Raw genomic sequence first — 21,048 nt, forward strand, 5'->3', positions numbered from 1 at the left:
TTACGGAAACATAAATCTAATGTCCAGATGTCTCACTGTTATACATACTAGCCTTTCTGAGAAACAGAGGCCTTCAGTTGTACATAGTTTGAAACTGATAACAAACAGTCATCAGGACCTTTGTATGACATTATTATGTGGTCAGGTGTGAAGCTTAAGTGAAGTTAAAAAATCAAACCCACTAAAGTTATCTTGTTGGTTTTAAAACCACATTTGTAACAAAAGCAGAGGACACATCCTTGTTATGAGTGAGTCTAAAACCATCTGCTACCATGGCTGATGGGAAACCCAGGGGCCTTGCAGTCTTGGCAGGGAAACCCCATCTGTGGCTGGCTGGCTGACCCAGAGCTCATTTGTCAATCAGGCACGTTTTCCCTTAATTACAAGAAACGGTCCAACAGCTCATGATGATCCTCAGCAGAACCAAGAAATACTCTCCTCTGCTGTCTGTGTTTCATTTATCCAGCCTCGCACACCTGTTTTGTGGCTTTAGGCTTAAATCTAAAACAAATGTTAAAAAAGACTCTTTAATTGTGTATTGCATGTGTACACTGAAAACTTAAGCCTCTTTGAAGTCCTATTTGTCAGATGAAAATAAATGTGCCTGCGGTAGAATATTTATAATTATAAGCACCACATTTGTTTTTGAGGTTAAATAATGTGGTTCCAAAAATTATCCCCTAACATGAGGCGCATAATTTGATACATTCATCTCCTTAGTGTAAGTAATAACAAAAGACATGATTAATGATTGTAATGGATTGTTTGTGAGCGAGCAGATATACAAACGTTTGTGTAAATGGTTCACATCTGTGTGAAATTATGGAGTTCTTTGGATTCAATTCATGTGAAGCAGTGTGGAAATGACAAGAACAATCATGGAGAAAAGGCACATGCTCTTCTGTGGAGGCATTGGAAAGATGCTTCTCCTTTTATCAGCTTAAACCAGTGCTATAAGTGGGCCAGAGCACTGGGACTTTTTCAGCATACTGGGACTTCTCACAAGGTGCCAGTGCTAAATAGCACCTAAAAAACATTAACCATGGAGCCAAGTGACACTTGCATACTTTTGTGGGTGTTATCTAACACTCACTTGTCTGTTTTAGCCAGAGGGTAACGTCAAGTTGATGGACAGCAATGTTGACCGGGCTCAAAAATGTGTGTGATTTTCTCTTTGAAGTTATCATCACATTCATCTCTTTTGAGATTTTTTATTTCTGTATTTATTTTACTATTATTACGCTCTTGCCTATCTTGATTATTATTATTATTATTATTATTGTTATTATTATTATATTTTTTATTATTTTTATGTTTACCTTTTTATAATCCATTAAATTGAATAATGTCTCCTCACCTTACATTAAATACCATTATTACCTCACACTAAATATATAATCCCAGCATGATGAAAGAGCACCCTGTAGTTTAGTTCCTATAATCACTGTAATAACTGACCCCAGTCTCCCCTACATGCAACTTTGATTACTGCAGCTATAAATGCCTTACCTAACATGTACAGCCAAAGCACAACCACACATCTATATGCCCTGGGGTTACACACACACAAACACACACATACACACACACCTCTAATGTAGGAGTGACAAAGGTGTAATGTCATAGGTTGATTCAGAAAGAACATGTGATCCAAAGTTGTCAGGGGGAAAGCCTCTCCTACAAAATTTCTGTTGGTAAGATGTGAACCTAGACAGCCTAATAATATGTTCTGATTCAAGACTGCATTATTGGGATAGCTCTGCTGAGTAACACCCTGCACCGCTGCTTTTATGTCTTGGGTTTCCTGGTTGTACTCTGCTTCTTTTCAGGGAAATGGACCTGTATGTTCCACACAAAATGTCTATTTTTACTTGAAAAGTCAAACCTTGAGTCAATAAAAACAAAGCATTAGGCTTTTAAGAATTCCCTGGACATAACAATCCTCAGATATAAATCATAAATGTCATATAAATGGGGCTTGTTCTTGGCCAGAGATGGGGAGCAACACAGTCCTAATCAGTAACAGCTCATTCAGTTAAATCAGGAAAAACATTGTTAGTAATTCTATGTAAATCCCAGTCTCTGGAGATGTGAGCACATTAGATACGGGGCTATCAGCAGCCCTTTCCCCCTGACGTTGTTGTTTGCTCTCTTCCAATGATAGCACGATGAAAACACAGGAAGCAGCCCAGAGAGTGATGGGGCTGCAATCGATGCCTCTGTGTCCGACTATAAGCTAGGTGATGTTTTAACGTCTGCCCTCCGACAGGCCGTCAAGTCTCCCTCCACCGCTAATGTATCTGACTGCAGTGTCATCCAGGGCCGCCGCGCTGCAGTCGATAAATACTGGAAATGCTATCCATCTCTGAAACATCACTCCTTCACTTACTGTAAGTGCGAATCACTGCGGGCACCATCCGCACACTGCTGACAGGGAGGAAGAGAACACCAGACAGCCGGGGCTATGACCGAGAATCATCAGACCCAACCACAGACAGAGTGTTCACTGCTAAAGCTGCAGAGGACAGACTGCCGGTCTGATTTGGGTCTCATTTGTAAAATATGAGCTGCTATTTTAAATCAATACAGGAGGAGGACTAATCTAAAAAGCAGGCCTTATGAATGAAGAATGATACGCAGCTTTCTTCTCTTATCCTCTAAAATGAAACATCTCTTGGCTTCATCGTAGGTATTATTACTTCTGAGCAACATTAATCCACCAGATGTTTGTTGACAAGATGACCACGTTAGTCAGCCAAGTTTAAATACAAGTCCTGCTGAAGAACATGGAAAAGCTGCAAGTCAGGAGGAATCTGAGTTTTGAATTTGTTCAGTAGGCTAACACATGATATAATATATACAAATTAAATTTACAGACAATAGCAACATACATTTTTAAACTTAAAACAGAAATACTTTATGAGTGAGTGCTTTACAACTGATCTCAGATGAAGGATGGAGATGACCAAGAAGCCTCAGACATTTCGAGTAGAGCAAGACTGATGAATAACCCTTACATGCTGCATGTAGAGCTAGATATTAGCTTACTGTTTATATTAAATACATTTGCAGTTCTGTTGAGCTGCTGGTTTGCCTTATCTCTGTCTGTCCCTCTTCACCCTACCCCACATCTTTCCCTTTAAGCTGCTTCCCCCACCAAACACTCACTCACCGCAAGAAGTCCTGTATGCAGCAACAACACAGAGTCAAATAAAGATGGGACAATGCAGATGAGACGAAACAATTTGGGTGTCAAACGAGCGGCAGAATTATATATTATGTAGAAAATGCTGAAAACTAGTAGCAACAAAAACAGCACCACAAAGTGCAAAATAAAAAAGAGTGTTAAACTGTGAAGCCTTCCCAGCCTTCTGCATCAACCAATCCATGTTACAAGCTTTATGCTGTGCCTAAAGAAAGTGGCAGTGGCCTACCATACTGCTCAAGATATGCATCTGTGAAACAGGACAGCTGTATACAGCTGCTAACAAACATTGACCCAAGGTACCAGTTGCCCAATCACATTTACTTTGCAAGAGAAGTCCTGCCAAAAACGTGCACTGAAGTCAGCCTCGCGCAGCATGCCAAAGTGTCTTACTTCACGTTGACCATCGAGCAGGAGCTGAGAGCCATGAGAGTGTCACTGCACATTTCATGGAGGACTGGGAGATGAAAAATGTCTGTCTCCAAACCAGATATTTTCCCCAAGATCACACTTGGACGCCCTCATAAGCTGGAAAGCTCAGCCCAACGGGACTGGGTGCTATAACAACCGACAGTAGGAGTAATGTTTTCAGAGGGGTCCAACTCAACAAGCACAAGATAATCTCTTTGAAACATTAAAGGTGAAATAGGGAATTTCTCTTCAGTGTATCGCCATTCAGCTAAAAAGCACTTAAAAATGTGTTTTCTCCTTACCATGGGTCTTTAACTTGGCCCTGAACATTCTATGGTTCCACTTTAGTGACTTTCCAAGGGAAAGAGAGCATCAGACCCATTCATTCAGAGTTTATTGCTTCACTTATAGACTTTATTTAGAGGCTGAGCAACATATTTTTCAGGAAATCCATGGTGGAATTAAAATTAAAACATTTGCCCTGTCAAACTTGCGTGACTCATAATATTTCTCAGTCTAAAATAAAATAAGGGGGTTTGGTAGAATCTATGATTCACACAACATGACTCACCAGTTGAGTAGTCTGGTTTAAACTCCTGTTTAGAGCCCAATAATGAGCCTGATGTACCTCTTATCTGTTCTCTAATCCTAAGGGGAAAATGCTTTTTCCATTAACATGTGATCAACACTGTAGACCACTAGGAGAGGATGTAGAAAACTTGTTGGCAGGAGCGTCTCATTAGACTGTTTCCCCCTTCGAAGCCTTCTACTCTCTCCAAAGTTTTTCTCAACATTATGAGACATCTGTGCACTTTTTAATGTACAACAGCAGCAATAAAAAGTCTTTGTTATTTTCATCATTAGTGCATGATTCAAGTTGGTTCTGTGTTATCGTGCAGGTTGCTATTCTTCTCACAAAAAGGTTAATGCAACATCACTGGGAGAGAGCTAAAACCAGTGGAAAAAGAGTGTGATGAAAATGTAAAAGCTAAGTCAACCATATTGGGGCTGCACTGAGAACATATTATTGTTGGTGTGAATTGAGTTTATAGTGCCCCGTGTTACTTCGGAGCAGAAATAATAAAACTCCACCCAATGTCCACTCAGTGTGTAAAAATACTGCGGTATGTTGAGAAAACAATTCAAGCTCCAAGCTCAACACTTAGGGACTTTCTTAAGCTCATTTAATCCTAAAAATATATGGAAGGGATAAAAGGTGGCCCTTTGGAAGTCAAACTTTTTATTGTGTTTTTGTTAATGTGATCCTGTAGAAATCTCATTTAGCAGGCAGCACACAGGTATATTAACCATGCAGTAAATTAAGTTCTGTACAGAATGTCAAAACTCAAAGTGCTATTTTTGTCAGTATGTTCTTAATTAGTAATTTGCACAATTTAATGGCACTAAGTCACAGCTGGATGCACTGTACAGAAATTTAGTTAGATTTTTCCTTTAATTTCTATCATTTTTTGAAGGGACCTCATTCTTAAAAAATTCAAGAAATATTATAAATCTGTTATTTTTGGCTATTTTCCCATATTCTTATCCTATCTGACCCAAATGAAAGGCACAATAAATTGGGGCCTTTCCTATAATTTTTTGAGTTTGCTGTATAGCCCCATACAGTCAGTGTCAGTAATGGCGCCAAGAGTCCTGGGAGAACGGGACCAGCTGCATGTTATGTCTTGTCACCCGTCCCCCTCCGTTTGACACCTTCGGCCGCTTCCCTCTCTTCCGATGCCAAGATCACTGGTTGAGTAGTCCCATGTCTAAGGGCTCTTTGTGCCCACCCTCAGAGAACAAACAGTATTGAGACTCAACAACGTGCCCCTGTGCCCATCCCCAGAGTGCAGCCAGTGCCAGCGTCTGTAACTGGAGACCAGAGAGCAAAAACAGCTGCTCCCAGTCTATCCTGCATCTGCCACAACTGTGATCTCATGGAACAAAGCGGGAATGCAACCCACACGTTTTTCACTGGCTGTTCAGTCACACTCCAGCTATTGTCCTCCCGTTCTCTCCCTCTCTTTAATTTTCTTCCTCTTTCTCTCTGCCATCCTGATTCTCATTAACATGCACTGTGTGGATATTTATCATTCATTTCTTTAATTTACTATTTTTTCCATACACACTTTGTTCCTGTACATCTAACTTCAATACACTGTCAGACCTGTAATCCCTCACGCCCCCCTTTATCCCATTAAGCTGTGAAGCAGTGGTGCACCCCAGTTGGTCACCCAAGGCCACTGGTTGAGTTCTCCCATCTGATTGATGGGGAGTCTTGGGTAACTGCTGTCCTTCAGACAGGTGCTTAATACAAGCAGGGAGCATCTTTTATACTGTCACCACATGCTTTTATCTAAGTTCACTTTTATGTTACGGCACTTTTGAAAGGCGTACTTCTACATTTTGATGTCAGGGACTTTCAATACCAATGTTGTAAGTGCTGAGACCTAAGGGCAAAAATAAAGGTTATATAGTTCACCCATAAAACAAATTAAAGATTGGTTTATATGATGTATGACAATACAGATACACAGATGTATGACAATACAGATACACAGATTCTAACATGGCAGTGTTTTAATTTAAAACCCAACGACTGAAATTAATTCTACTGTCATTGGGTTGCTAAACTCCTTTTTAGTATCTAGACTCCTTTTTAGTATCCCAATGACCCAATGTCATTTATTTCAGACTGTTGGACAACCAACAGTAATTTTGATTTAAGATACTCGACCACACTGCTGGATATCTTCAGAATAGAATCATTAAAAATGCTATCGGGTAATTCAATTTATCTGACGTATTAAGTGTCTGCTTTAACTTTGCTTACTTCTCCCTTGAGGGCAGTTTACCTTGAACAGTATGTTAGAAACAGTGTGTTAGATGTCCTCGACAGACTGGCTTTATATACAACAAGCTCATAATGCATGGACCACTGGGACCAACATTTAAACTACACCACAAATGAGCAATTCTGTCACTCTGGACACAAATTACGACACCATTATGACCCATTAAATGTGCCTCAAGTTGGTCTCTGCCTGTATTTGCTACTATAGTTAGAAACGGTAAGGCATTCAACAAGCATGGCCTGTAGGTATGGCAGTGTGTTAGCCCACCAGACAGCCTGTCTAGGTAGGATCAATACAGGATTATGGACAAATCCCTCTTTTAAGACCTTGTTTTTAAGTGTGTCCAATCCTCAAGTGTTCAAAGTTTTTCGTCACCGAGCCAAAACTTTCTAGCTTTGCTGTCAGAGAGGCGATCACAAATCAACCATCACTGATTCACATAAAACTTTGTGACAGACACATGGATGTTTGAAATGTTTGAAAGTCAGCACTCTCTTGAAGATGCCTTAGTTTTGGAGATGCATATATGTATGTTTTCTGAGATCCAGCTGCCGCAAGCCATCGCCAGGTGTGTCCATGCAGGGACTGGAAAAATAAAACTGAGTAACAGAGGAAAAGCTGGCCCACGTTGCTTATTTGACATCTCAGTGGAAGAGGTTGACTTTGCAGGCTCCAGTGACTTAAAAATAACCATAACAGATGATTGACAGAATGACTGACACTTACTGAGGAGAACTGAGAAGGCATGCTCTGCACTGGCTGGGAACATTTTCAAAATACCAACACACCAGTAGGAAGTGGGCAAAGAATTCCTACCACACTGAATCAAAAACAATTGTCAGCATTGTTCTTGATTTTTTATATTCATCCTCAGTCCTCTTGTTCTGCAAAGATAATGGCATTAAAAAAAAAGAAGCTGACTTTAGTTGCTGCATTTTCTTTACAAAACCACAGAGCAGCAACTTTTGGTGTTAAAAAATGGGCCATTGCAAAAGTGTAAAAAAGGCAGTTCCTTGAATTAAAGTTGGCTGCAAAAGCCAAAGAATCCCCATCAGGTCTCATGATAAGATGACTGTTTTTACAGCAAAAAATAAACATGCTTATAGCCTGTTTCAAAAATCAGTTGGGCGTATGTGGCCCATTTGTTAATTCATAAAAACAATCTGAAATGTTTAACTTTCATAATTCATCTGTTAAGATAATAAGATAGCATAGGTGCGGTTGGCCTAGCAGTCTTAGCGCGCCCCATATATAGAAGCTATAGAACTTGTTGCAGCGGCCTCAGGTTCGACTCACGGCCTCTACCATTTTCTGCATGTCTTCCTCCAGTCTCTACTCCCTACATTTACTGTCCCCCTTAAGCTGCACTATCAATAATGGAAAAAAATGCCCCAAATTCTTACTTAAAAGAAAAGATAATATGACAGCTAAGTGTATATATATATATATATATATATATATATATATATATATATATATATATATATATATATATCTACAGAGACTACGTCAATGTTTTACACAGTCCATAAAAATCACACAAAAAGATAAACACATATTTAAAAAAACATAAAGCACTCACTGTATCTACATGGCAGATGTTCATCTCTAACATTATGCCTTGGATCAAAAGTTGAAAGAGTGTTATCGTACTTAAACTACTGTATTCAGGTTTTTAAGCTTTATTTACCCAGAGAAAGGGACAATGAATATTATTTCACCACTTTCCGATTTATCAGCGTCTAATAACACAGTTTTGTATTTTGAAACCTTGAAGGTTTCAGGCTATATTTTAAGCTTACTTAAAGCTGTTAGCTTGGAATTTATGTCTTTCATATTTTTTATATCCTGTTACAAGCTGCCATGGCTAAGTGTAATCAAATCTGGCCTGGTATCCTGCAATTATCCATTTTCTTTTATCTGCCTTTTAATAAGGAGGCTGTTAAATAGTAACACTTTATTAAATCTATATATTTATACAATTTAAAACTTGAATATTATTTGTATAAAATGATTGTAGCAATTTAGCTTCCAATCCTCAGAATGACATCAGAGGAACATGGCTGCCCTGTGGATACAGTCAATTGCATCTGTCTTCTGGGAGGAAGTTAGCCCCCTCTCCTGATAATGAAGAGAATCTAACAATGTGAGTACACCCACACCCCACACACACATTTTGAAGAAAAACATAGACACAACAGTATTCCCTAATTGTCATCACAAGCTTCAAGCCGTGAAAACATTGAAACAGATGGCCATCCAGCTAAATGATTGTCTTTACTCAGCCAATTCCACAGCTTTTATATTTTTAAAACAACACAGACAAACTTAGTACAACACACATCTGCCTCATCCATCAACACATCATAACTGAGCCAATAACAAACTCTGGGCTCAGAGAGAGGTGGCAGAGAGGTCAGTCCGCTGAGTGTGTTTAAGTGTGTGTGGTTGTGTGTGTGTGTGTGTGTGTGTGTGTGTGTGTGTGTGTGTGTGTGTGTGTGTGTGTGTGTGTGTGTGTGTGAGGGGGATGAGAGAGTGTCTATTCACTTCATGGATCGGCTCTCCAGGCCCACACTCAGACTCCCCCCAACCCCCCTGAGAAGCGAAGCCACAGTGGGCAACCTGAAACCCATGATGTCATCCTCAGAGATCACGGACTACCGGCAGCCAGTGAGAAAGTGTACAAAACCCAAAGTCAACATCACACAATTAGGGGGGTTAATTGTATTTACAGTAAGACAGCTGTGGTGGATTACTGGGCTCGCTGATAAAGTCGAGTACATGTGTAAGGGGAGGAAAAGAGAAGTCACTGGAGAGGTTTGTTGAAGAGAGGTTCCCTCGAGGAGGATTTTATATTAGACTTACAGTGTCACAGTAAAACCTTTGGGTGAGATGCTTCTGTTTTGAGTGAGAAAGTAAAACATGTGTTCATTCCAATGATAAAGTTTCTCTTGTTTTCCTTCTTTTCTGCCTCTTCCTTGAACCCCATGGCAGACTGATGTCCACCAAAGCAGTCTGGTTCTGCATGAGGTTTCTGCCTGTTAAAAACAACGTTACTCCTCACCATATTTTCTATGTGCTTGCACATGGTATGAATGCTCGGTCTCTTAAATTAATACAACAAAGAATAGGATTTCAACCTGCTCTATGTAAAAGCTCAAAGATTACTTTTGCTGTGATTTGGCGCCATGTCAAAAAAAACTGAATTACACTGAATGTAATTTGTAATGCATACTGCTTATCTCATATATCTTTGATGTTGTTAAGATACATAATTTACTCCTCTTTATATAAGTGGTTATTGCCTTGTAGGTGTCATACTCTAATGTATGTGTGCAGAGCCAGTGGAAAACTTAAGACATTCACTGATGCTTCTAAAAAGTAAAAGATGAGACATTTGTTTTTATGAAACCCTATTCGGAAAAAAACAAATACTTATTTTTCCAGATGTTTTTGAACAACTGCTTTCCATGTTCATCTGTATTTTACCACTTGTCAGAGCTCTATCATTACACTATGTTACTAAGATGTATAAAATATAATAGCTTATTTTCCCAATTTGGAGAATCATCAGGTAACACAGGTGAAACATATTTTTTCCACTTCATGTTTGCACATAAGGTGATAAATGGACCTATATGAGGAAACAATGGGACCTGAAGTAAAGCACTCTCATAGCAAAGTCAATTTTAGATGAGATCCCTTGCATGTCTCGCTTATGTCTCCTATAAACTGAACACTTATCAAGACCAAAAGGAGATTTGGTCCACTTTTTTGACTTCTGAGGAATAAACATGTTTCAGTCTCACAGTGAGCTCCATGTGAGCCAAGTGCAAGTTATCTAATATATTTTACTGATGTCTCATTCTGAGATCCCAGCTGAAAGAAAATGAGACATGTTTCATGTATCAATTTGTCTCAATATGACAGGTTAGTCTCTTCAAGTTGTCTTACTGATGCTCATTCTAAGATCTAAGATAATGAGAGATATGAGGGAAGTTCAAACTCTCAAATTTGCTTTCAAAATGACCTGAACAACAGAAAACAACAAAGTAATGTCTCACAAAGTCTTCTACCATGAAAATCTCAGCACCACAATCTCATTCATTCTCCATAAATAGAGTAATAATGTTAATTCATGAGATGTACAAGATGTGTTTTAGATACATGAGTCTGTGCGACCCACAGAACCATTAACTTCACTCACATTTCATTCAACAAACATCCTTGTTGAGCTAAAACAGTCAACTGGACCACTTGAAAGATTATAAGGCAATGGCAAGTGTCTTTTCTTTTAATTTAATAATTGTTTGATTCATTTCATAAGCAGAAATGTCAACAAAATTATGGATCTAGCTCCCAATCATTGAGCATTCACCACTTTTTCTGTTGTACACTGTAAAATAAGTATTTTTGACGGTTGAGTAAATCATCTTGTGGGTTTATTTTGGCTCTGAAGAAAGACTGATGGAAACTTTAAACCTTTAAGCAGTATCCCCCCCTTTAAGTCTATTTATGGCAATTTATTGACTTAAAGTCAGCTTGGGATCCTGCAGCGTGGTGGCACTGCTGCCTCATAAACAGAAGATCTCAGGTTCAAATTCTGGTTGGAACAGAAAGAGCACCAGAGACAAGAATCTTGAATCAATCAATCTTTATGTCCATATGTTATCTCAAGACTCTTTACAAGCAGAGCAGGTCTAGACTGTACTCTGTGTTAAATTAATAACAAAGACCCAACATCAAGACAGGATAAGATCCAGTCCCATCTTAAAGACAGGGCTCTGTCTCATCTCATCTTAATCCACCATGAGCAGAGCACTTTGCAGTGTTTAGAAAGTTATAGTGGCAAGGAATATTTCTGTAACAGGCAGAAACCTAGAGCAGAAGCAGACTCATGTTAGACAGCCATCTGCCTTGACTGATATGATATGGGATAAAAAATTAGGAGATCTCCAGTAGATGACTGAAAGTGAAACATAAACAAGATAAACATGAAAGCTCTAAATGATTGCCTCTATCCTTTATCAATTCAATCTTATCTCATAGAAGTCTCATCTCCCTTTTTTTCCACATCTATTACTTATAAGAGTCCTTTAGGAGCAATAAAGCATGATTTCTGCATCTCACACGATCAAAATAAATACGAAGAAGCAAATTATTTTTTGCTATGGGCTGGCAGCCTGACAACCAGCATTTTGTATGTGCCTTAGAGAGGGAAGGAGAGAGAGAGAGAGAGAGAGGGAGAGAGAGAGAGAGGGGGAGAGAGAGAGAGAGAGAGAGAGAGAGAGAGAGAGAGAGAGAGAGAGAGAGAGAGAGAGAGAGAGAGAGAAAAAGAGAGAGAGAGAGAGAGAGAGAGGACACAGGGTCACTCATGTCATCATGTTATTCATGATGGATGGCCATTTTCCTGGTCTCTCCAGGATTTCTGTTTCTCTTCAGCTTTACCTTGGTCCTGGTGTCCAAGGCTGATACAAGAGCTCAGATTACAAATATAAATACAGATGTGTGAGGTGTGGCTCTTAAAGCATGTGCTGTATAATGCTATCAGCTCCTAGTTATAACCCCTTGAGAAACCATCATCTGACCACAATCCCAAATGATGTTTCTTGCCGTGCTGCAACCGTCTGCTTTGAAAAAATGTTTTTATGCTTTTAACTTTGATCCATTCCAGTTGTGTCCTAGATATATTTGGCAACTGCTCTTTTTCCGAGACAAGTCCCAAGCGGCATTCAAGACTTTGAGCTTTCATTTCTACACACTTTTATATCTTAAATGCAAAAATAATTCAACACACTTGGGTTATAGATCATTTAATTTGCAGTGAAGTCACTGTGGGGTGATCTACCTGGTTATTGGTTTCCTTGAATACATTATTTCTTCAACTGTTTCATCCAACTAACTATAACTTCAAAAACAGTGAGACATCATAACTACAAGGATGTCAAAACAGACTAATTCTGATAGAACCATATCACAAAAAAACAGCTTCAAACTATAACCACATGACCTTGCATACCCTCTCCATATGTTCTTCATTAATGCTAGGATGATGCATAGTGGATGTTTCATATTGACTTATTTTAAGCAGAATGAGAACTGGGCTAAGTGTCACTGAATGTCAGGATGATTTTCTACAGTATGTGTGTCATCTTTAAGCGGATGCTAATCAGCAGTTTTGACTTTCCTGTGATCTGTTGAGCTGCTATCTGAAGGCTCTGTGTGAAGGAATGTAAACAGACATGGCAGGCAATTATAGTCTCATTATGGCCCCTGTTTGTTTATGACAGTCATCTGTGGCTCTTGGCCTTCATGTTGAAGTCATGGGTGCTAACTTATTCTTTGTGTTTCCTCGAAAGAAAGTGTGTCCTTGCATCTAAATGACATTTAACTACTGGCAGCATTTTTTGCAGTTGTCAAAGCATATTTACAAGCTGCGCTCTAGGTAATAAATTGAGTGTGTTCGGTCACACTAGACTCCTTATTTGGCACAAGATCAGAATGCCATGTTTTCCCTTTTGCACAGCACATTAACCCTGCACCCTCACTGGTCATCCTTAGTGATCAAAGCCCTGCCACATTTTTTGTTGATGATAGCCCTTTTAGGCCCAATGTCAAGATCAGAGAGTGGAGCTGGGAGATAGCAGACTCAGTCAAACAAGCCACATCACATTAATTTGTTATGGTAGATCTATCTCGAAGCCGAATACGCATCCCGGAGCAGCACACAAAGACGAAGACCAGGCGCAGCTGTCTTGCCTCTCTGTGTCTAATAAAGACAGACAGTGGGTGAAGAAACGATTGGACGCAGTGAGACATCCACTCAACTCACAGGGGGGTTTAGAACACTATGAGGATGATGAACTCTGTTTGTACTGTATCCACAGTATTAACTTGTCTCTGTGGACAAGAGATATACAGCCTGCTTCGGTTTCTTTACTATCAGCTGGAACAAGAGAAACTTCAAGAACTGTGTCTTCTTAGTCTTCAATAGGTCTGATTTATGATTTTTAGGAAACATGTTTCTCACCACGGACTCAAACCATAATGTAATCTAAAAACTATTGAAACAGTTAGGAGATTTTGGATAATAAACATGCATTCTGTCATTCTTAAAACAAGAGTATCAGTTCCATGTCCGTGTCTGAATGCTAAATATGAAGCTTAAGTAAGAGATGTAGCCCATGGCTAGCCTAGCATAAAGACTGGACACAGTGGGGAAACAGCTATGCTAGCTTTGTTTACAGAAAGCCTAATAACACAAAATATCATGTTAGTAACTTTGAGAGTAGAAGCAGGCAGATATTTTAACATTGGGTTGTCCAGGCTAGCTGTTTCTGCTTCAAGTATTTAAGCTAGGCTAAAATAATGGTTCCATGGGTCTAGCTTAAATAGCAGTGAAAGTGTTATCAATCCTCTTGTTTATCTCCAGACATAAAAGATATGAATGTATTTTTCAGATATCAAACTATTATTTCCTTTGAAATAAAATGACAGCAACCCACCCGGGTACTTTTCCCTTAACTTACTGCCTCGCCCCCTTATGAATGAAATTAGCCTCTCATCTAACTGGTAGTAAATGAAAACCCTGGGGTCTTTGATAAATGAATGGCTTAGAATAAGAAAATGGTATTAGCTAATGTCTATTATAAGCTCAAACAAGCAGACATACAAATCATGACTACCCCGTATAGTACATATACATTTTAAAAGGGATGACCCAACTCTAATGCAGTTCAAACACTCACAAAAGCTATGTTATGTCAATTTATGACACCTCTGATCACAAGATGTTTGCCTGACTGGCTGTAATATTTGGGCTCTCAAAAGCCATTAAATAATACAGTTTTCTTATTTTAGGCTATTAAATTGCCAAAGACCTCAACATTACCATTAACCTCCAGTCATTTTAGATGGACTGCTTTCCCCCAAAAAGGGGCGTGGCCATTTTAACAAGCAGGAAGTGATGTTTGACTGCTCTCATCTATAACTACTTAATTCAAAAAAGACTGAGCCCTTGTTACCGCCATACTTAATATGATCTGGTTAAGCCAAAGTAACAATTTTAAGCTAAAAACCTCATAGATGACAACATCAGCCATAATACCCTGCAGCATTAAGCAAGATTATCCAAACAAGCTACTCTTCTGAGAATCTTAATCTCCTTTATCAGACTTGTTTTTATAAAAGGAGCAACAAAGGAGTCGATTAGTTACATCTCAAAAGAAAGGCAGCTGTAGAAGAAATCTGAAAATAGTTCAAAAACTTGAGGTCTTTACCAGCAGGTTAAGAACCGTCACATGAAACAAGATGAACAGCCGTCTTCTATCACAAACGCTCCTTCTGCTTCACTTTTCCAGATCCATATACCGGCATAGTTTTACATGTAGTAAAACTGACCCACACACACACATGTACATGTCATTCCAGACATGTTTACCCAGACAAAGTTAGATCTCAGAGCAGAACCCCTTAGGGCTTTGTCTTTGAGAAGGAGTCCCTCTTACCCCCTGTTTCTATCCCAACATCCCTGGATCCCTTCTTGTCCTTCTGAACTCTGCTGAAGGTTCAATTTTAGGGACTAAACTCCAGCTTGGCCCCTCAGGACTGTCTGTCTCCCCTCTGCTATGTTTTGCTTGGTTTAGGCCAATTTAATGCCTCCAGTTATACTGTAACCAGTAGACTGTTGAGCCATGGTGAGAATATTCCCACAACACACTCATAGGGATGGTTTTCATGATCCACAGCTTAGACCGACATTAAAACCTAATAAAACAACACTGCGGAGCACATTAAGAACACCGCCTAAAGCCTTATTGACAAGTGAAGAGCATTAGCTTTCTCCGATATTGATGCCTGTTTGAAGTGATGCCTCATCATCAGTCAGTCTTGACCGCCCTGGATGAGTCCCAACTAAACATCACTCAAAAAATCTGCAGTCAAGTCTGGAAACAAACCCGCCACCAGCCCAAAAATCTCTGCCTCCAATCTGTCGGAGCCTGTCAGCGAGACAGAGGGCCGCCCGTCTGTGATTGATGACCGGGTTTCTGCATATTTCTGAAGCTAACACGTGTTGGCTGTGTCGGCTGGGAGTCGTCTCTGCTTTATTTAGTTTACATTATTCTTATTATTTCTCAGACCAACCCAGCTGTTCGGTGCGTGTATCTGTGTGTCTGTGTGTGGACATGTGTGCATGCAGGGAGGGGTTTTTCCATGCCCTCAGTTGTCCAGGTATGTGTAATGAAATCTTAGGGCTCTGTTTTGAAAACCCTTGGAGTTCCAGTCATTTTCAAATTTGAGGTTTTTCTCTTCCAGCTCCCTTCTTTGCCCCTTCTCGCTTTTTGCCCACAAACATGGAACAGTCTACCCAAGGTTACCAACTGCTTAATTTGCTGCACTTTCAGAAAGTAAAATAAACACAGGTTCTAAAAGGTGGAGAACACCCACCATCTTGACCACTTTGTGTCCAGACGCTGAAAACAGCACTTGATTGTTGAAAAACTGCCTGTGTGTTTCACACAAGCTGCTCAGACTTTAATCAGGAAACCAATAAAGCCACAAGATGTCGGTACTCGAGACAAAAGTCGCTTATCTTCCACATCGGGTGCTCACAACCTGTGCGATCTTTAATTAAACTCAACTTTTACGAGAAATACAAAAGAACTACTGTTGTTTCGTTCAAAGCCACATTACACAGGTGGAGGCAAGGAGGAACAGCTGTTCACTAACACAGATGTGGACACACAGGCACACACACCTCATAAATTGTAAAGGGAGTGTGCTCTAAAACAGAGACATGCTTGTGATAAGGGGCTTTTTTTGTCGTGGCTGATTTGAGATGCAGATGAAGTGATTTGAAGAACTACTTCAAATATAGTAACTCAACCCATCAGCAACACATTTAGCTTTATTTCCTCCAATTTGAATGTCTGACAGGGGATGCTGGTTATCCTTATGCTGGAGTGTTGCCAAGGAAAGGAGAATATAACAGGAGACAACATTTTGACAAAGCAGAATTTAATGCATCATGCCATATTTCCTCTTTCATATGTGACTTGTGTCCATAAATCTGTTAATATATGAATGATGCCTCTAGTGTCAAACTCAAGGAAGTACATTTCTTTACGGATGAATAAAATCTTTCTGTAGCCATGGGGCTGCGGCTAATTTTGACCTGATAAATGTTGCATGGTAACAAATAAGAGATGTTGGCCTACCAGATACATGGCATGTTTTGTGAAATATTTCATTAAAAAGACGTTTGAAAGGCTGAACTGATCATATGCATGCGCTCCTGCATTATATTTTAGCTAACCAGAATATCAGTATTCAAACTCACAATGTGTGAAATCTAGATGAGCAAGTTCTTTTCAATCAAACAAGCCACTTGGCAACCAGCATTAGGCGATTGTATAGACGGAAATAGCCTGTTAGCTAAGCTAGCACACTATCATAAAGAAATCCAGCATAAAGGAGTTACATTTTTGAACATACTCGAGGCAGATTCTGGACTAAAATATTACAGTGGGGAGGAGTTTTGAAGGCACATAGGATGTCACAGAGATAGCCATAAGAATCCAGTCACCTCTGTACACACGCGTAAGTGCAAATGAGATGTCAGTCTTAAATGTTAATTTCCATTTGTATAGATAAAATGATAATCAGACAAAGATGTGTATTTAAAGTGTACTCATCTAGGATTTACATGGGCTACATAAATACAACGTTTCATTGGTTGCATTGTAAATGTTTAAGAAAAAGAGCTGAGAATAAATGTGGGTCCCACATTTGAAATCAATATACGCTGATGACGACCACTATCATCCTGCAGTCACTCAAACAGCACAGAAAAAGCTCATTTTCTATATTACACACTTTTAATCTCTCTAAATATATATTGCACACTGTACTGGCTGAATAAAACCCACTGGGCTTTCTTTAAACATACTTGTAACAAAAAAGCCAAGCAAACACAACATTCAACCAAAGAATTCTGTAACAGAGAGAAATCATTTAATCCCCTACAACTATCTCCTGATCCTTAAATCCTAATCTGTTTGTTCTGGCATGCCAACATGCACTTGTGCAAGGCCATTCATGAGTGACTGAACTGCAGCTCCACGTGTGTTGCTGCATCGTGGTAATTAACAGCTGTGACTGCTCTGGAACACCTGCAAAAACAATCCAGGCAGCAGCAGGTTAGCTAGCTGCTACTCCCCTCCTGCTTTCTTTTCAATGTAATCTGAGCAAGCCTTGTCCTCTACATCGAGCTCCCAGAGCCACAGAGCCACAGAGGAGGGCCAGACTTGGAAAGACAGGGAGAGAAGCCGATGTCTTCTCACACCGGACAAGACTGTGACTAAAGATGAAGGAACAATGAGTGATTGGGGAAGCTAACCTGTTTTCCACCTTTAAAGTTGATTTGAAAAGCAGAAAAATGCTCCACGTGTCTATGTAGGCAACAGTATGAGCTGTAATGTCACTTGTCTTGTTGAAGAGCACCAACAGGGCTGGGTCATATGGTTAAAATCAACCTCTTAATTGTTAACCGCTTTTATTTCATCTCAAATTTGAAAAAATAAAGTGGCGTAGTGCTGATCAGGCTTTCACACATTCCATTTAGCTGTTCAAAGTTTTATTTTTCTACATGGTCACTTGAGGCCAGACCCCACACAACCTTTACTAATTTATTCGAGGAAATTATGTAACCTAGTTCTCTGTGTAAGCCCCTGTACAACAAACAAAGCAAACAAATCTAGTAACTTTATCACAATTATAAACATCGCCACATAGGTGGGTCGTTTTTGGCCCAATGCCTCTAAATGTGGCTGCATTTATTCATAGCCATGAAGCAGGTTTTAGAATCTGCAGTTTTATATTTTTGAAGTAACAGGAGACACATATTAGAGCTCCAAAGATGACAAATTATATCTGTCCAAACTGCAGGAGAGCCGGACAAAAATAAACAGAACAAATATTCAAAATGTCACAGAGAAAAGTCTGGAAATCATGACAACGAGAGCCAAACAGTTTCGACAAAGAACAGCAGCTGTCACAAGCTGAAGCCAGGAACATGACAGACAGACATATAAACAGCAAATACGACTACTGCAAACTGACATGCACCCTGCGTTAACATGACGCACCTTTTGTTTGCTGGAGTAATTCAGTTAATCCCATGTTTAAGTCCTCTTCATGAAGTGTTGACATGAGTTTGTCACCTGTCACCTGTTTTGGCTGGCTGACTAATCCTGCAACTAATGCCAGAACCTGACAGGGATCACAATGTGATGGAGTATTGTAGCTGACAGAGTGTGTGCGTGTGTGTGTGTCTTGTTTCCAGTTAAAGCATTGTGCCCTCGGGAGACAAACATTACAGTAGAAGCTGAAAATACACTCACTTGAATGTACTGAATATGTTGGCACCATTGTTTTACTCATTTTTGACTATTTCACGGTTTCTAAAGCCTCAGGAAAAAGCAAATATGCCTTTAAATGGAAAAAAAGCACATTTGCAATTCCACAAAACTATCCAGGCTTGGTCTATCACACTTTGTTTGACATCTCCCTTATAACGTTGATATCTCCAGTGCTAGCTTCTCTACACTGGCTCCCAATAAAATGTAGAATAGAATTTAAAATCCTTCTTTTAACCTACAAAGCCCTTAAAAATCAGGCACCCTTGTATCTTAAAGAGCTCATAGTGCCCTATTACCCCTCTAGAACTCTACGCTTCCAACATGCAGGCTTGCTAGTTGTACCTAAAATCTCTAAAAGTAGTGTGGGAGGTAGAACCTTCAGTTATCAGGCCCCTCTCCTTTGGAATCATCTACCAGTCAGGGTCCGGGAGGCAGACACCCTCTCCACTTTTAAGAGTAGGCTTAAAACTTTCCTTTTTGATAAAGCTTATAGTTAGAGCTGGATCAGGCTTGGACCAGCTTTTGTCATGCTGCTATAGGCCTAGACTGCCGGGGGAACTGGCACACTGACACACTGGGATCCTAGCTCACCCCCTTTCCCCCAACCCCCTCATCACTTACTTTAACTCTGCCTGTCCTATTAAAGTTACTAACCATAGACCTTTCTGGAGTCCCTGAGCTCCATTGTCTCGTAGATTCCTCTGAGCTGCTGTAGACGTCCTCCTGCTGTGGACGATCTGGACTCCAGCTGATCCAGACATGCTGGACTCCAGCGGCAACAGCTTCTACGACTCGTCTCATCACTATCACTTCTCTCTCTTACTCCCCTCTATCTGTCTTTCCAGACCCAACTCGGTCGAGGCATGATGGCTGTCTAACATGAGTCTGGTTCTGCCTGAGGTTTCTGCCTGTTAAAAGGAAGTTTTTCCTCACCACTGTAACTAGCTAAATACTGCGATGTGCAATGCTCATGATGGATTAAGGTGGGGTCAGACTGAGTCTTACCCTGTCTTGAGGTTGGGTCTCTGTTCATAATTTGACATAGAGTGGTCTTGACCTCCTATGTTTGTAAAAGTGTCTTAGATAACGTTTGTTGTGATTTGGCGCTATACAAATAAAGATTGATTGATTGATTGATTGATCTCCCACATCTAGCAGCTGCGCATAAATGTCTGTAGCCCAAAACGCAATGTTTGAGCCTCCTGAGTTTGAGTCACACAAAGAGGTCTTACTCTCTGAAATTCATATTTTATTTGGTCCTTGAATGGCAAGCAAAAAATGCTTTTCAAGCCATGATATAGTTAGCCATTATCGTAAACGGTCAATGTTTTGAATTTAATGATCAATGAAACTGTGCAGCTCTGCAGCGTAAACAAGCACAACATTATTACACACTAAACTCCTTCTCACAACAGTCAACACCAGCCAATAAAAACACACACTTGATACACACTAAACTCCTGGAAGCATAGACAACGTGGGTTAGAAGTACATCACTAAAAGATTACGCTTTTGCTGGATGTGAATAGCAGAAAAGCTACCTAGTTACTGTTCTAATCTATTTTACACAAGTGTACACCAAGTTCAAACACAATATTAGGAAAGTTAACAGTTTGTGAGAGTTAATTTTTTAGAAAATTCAAACACCCTTTAGCCTCTGATTATCAATGTAGTATTGGTGATTTGGGGTTTTAAGTTGCTATCAATATTAAACTTAGCCATTGATATAAACATGGGTTGTTAGCCAAAATTCCCCAAATTTGCTCGTAAAGCAATCAATGTAGTGCTGTGATGGTTCTGTTACGTTAGCTAGTGATATAATGTTTAAGAACTAAAATGCTTTCACCAACACTCAAACCCAGACACAGATAGACAAAAAAAAGTCTGCATTTAACTCCAGCAGTCAAATATAGAAAATTGTAGCCCTCACTTGACAATCCTGGCCATTCACTTTAACACAGTGGCCTTGTTTTTTGTAGCTAGCACTAAAGTGTTTGCTAGGAATTTACAACTTTCAAAACCCAACTTCTAACACTATGAACATGAATATTAGCTTAAAAAGTGGTTGAATGCTAATGCTGATGATAGCTTAGCATCAAATATTTTGTCTTTATTTCAAACATGACAGTTGCTGATCAATTCAAGAGGAGTGACAAGA

At 39.7% G+C, this 21,048-nt stretch overlaps 1 protein-coding gene across 1 annotated transcript in view; it reads right to left on the bottom strand.

The window, feature by feature from the left end:
• bmpr1bb (bone morphogenetic protein receptor, type IBb) overlaps nucleotides 1–21,048 on the bottom strand; it is a 66,583-nt gene that overhangs the window by 37,838 nt on the left and 7,697 nt on the right. The window lies entirely within an intron of this gene.

The sequence above is a fragment of the Notolabrus celidotus genome, chromosome 19 (assembly GCF_009762535.1).
Source record: "Notolabrus celidotus isolate fNotCel1 chromosome 19, fNotCel1.pri, whole genome shotgun sequence".
In the NCBI taxonomy this organism is placed as follows: Eukaryota; Metazoa; Chordata; class Actinopteri; order Labriformes; family Labridae; genus Notolabrus; species Notolabrus celidotus.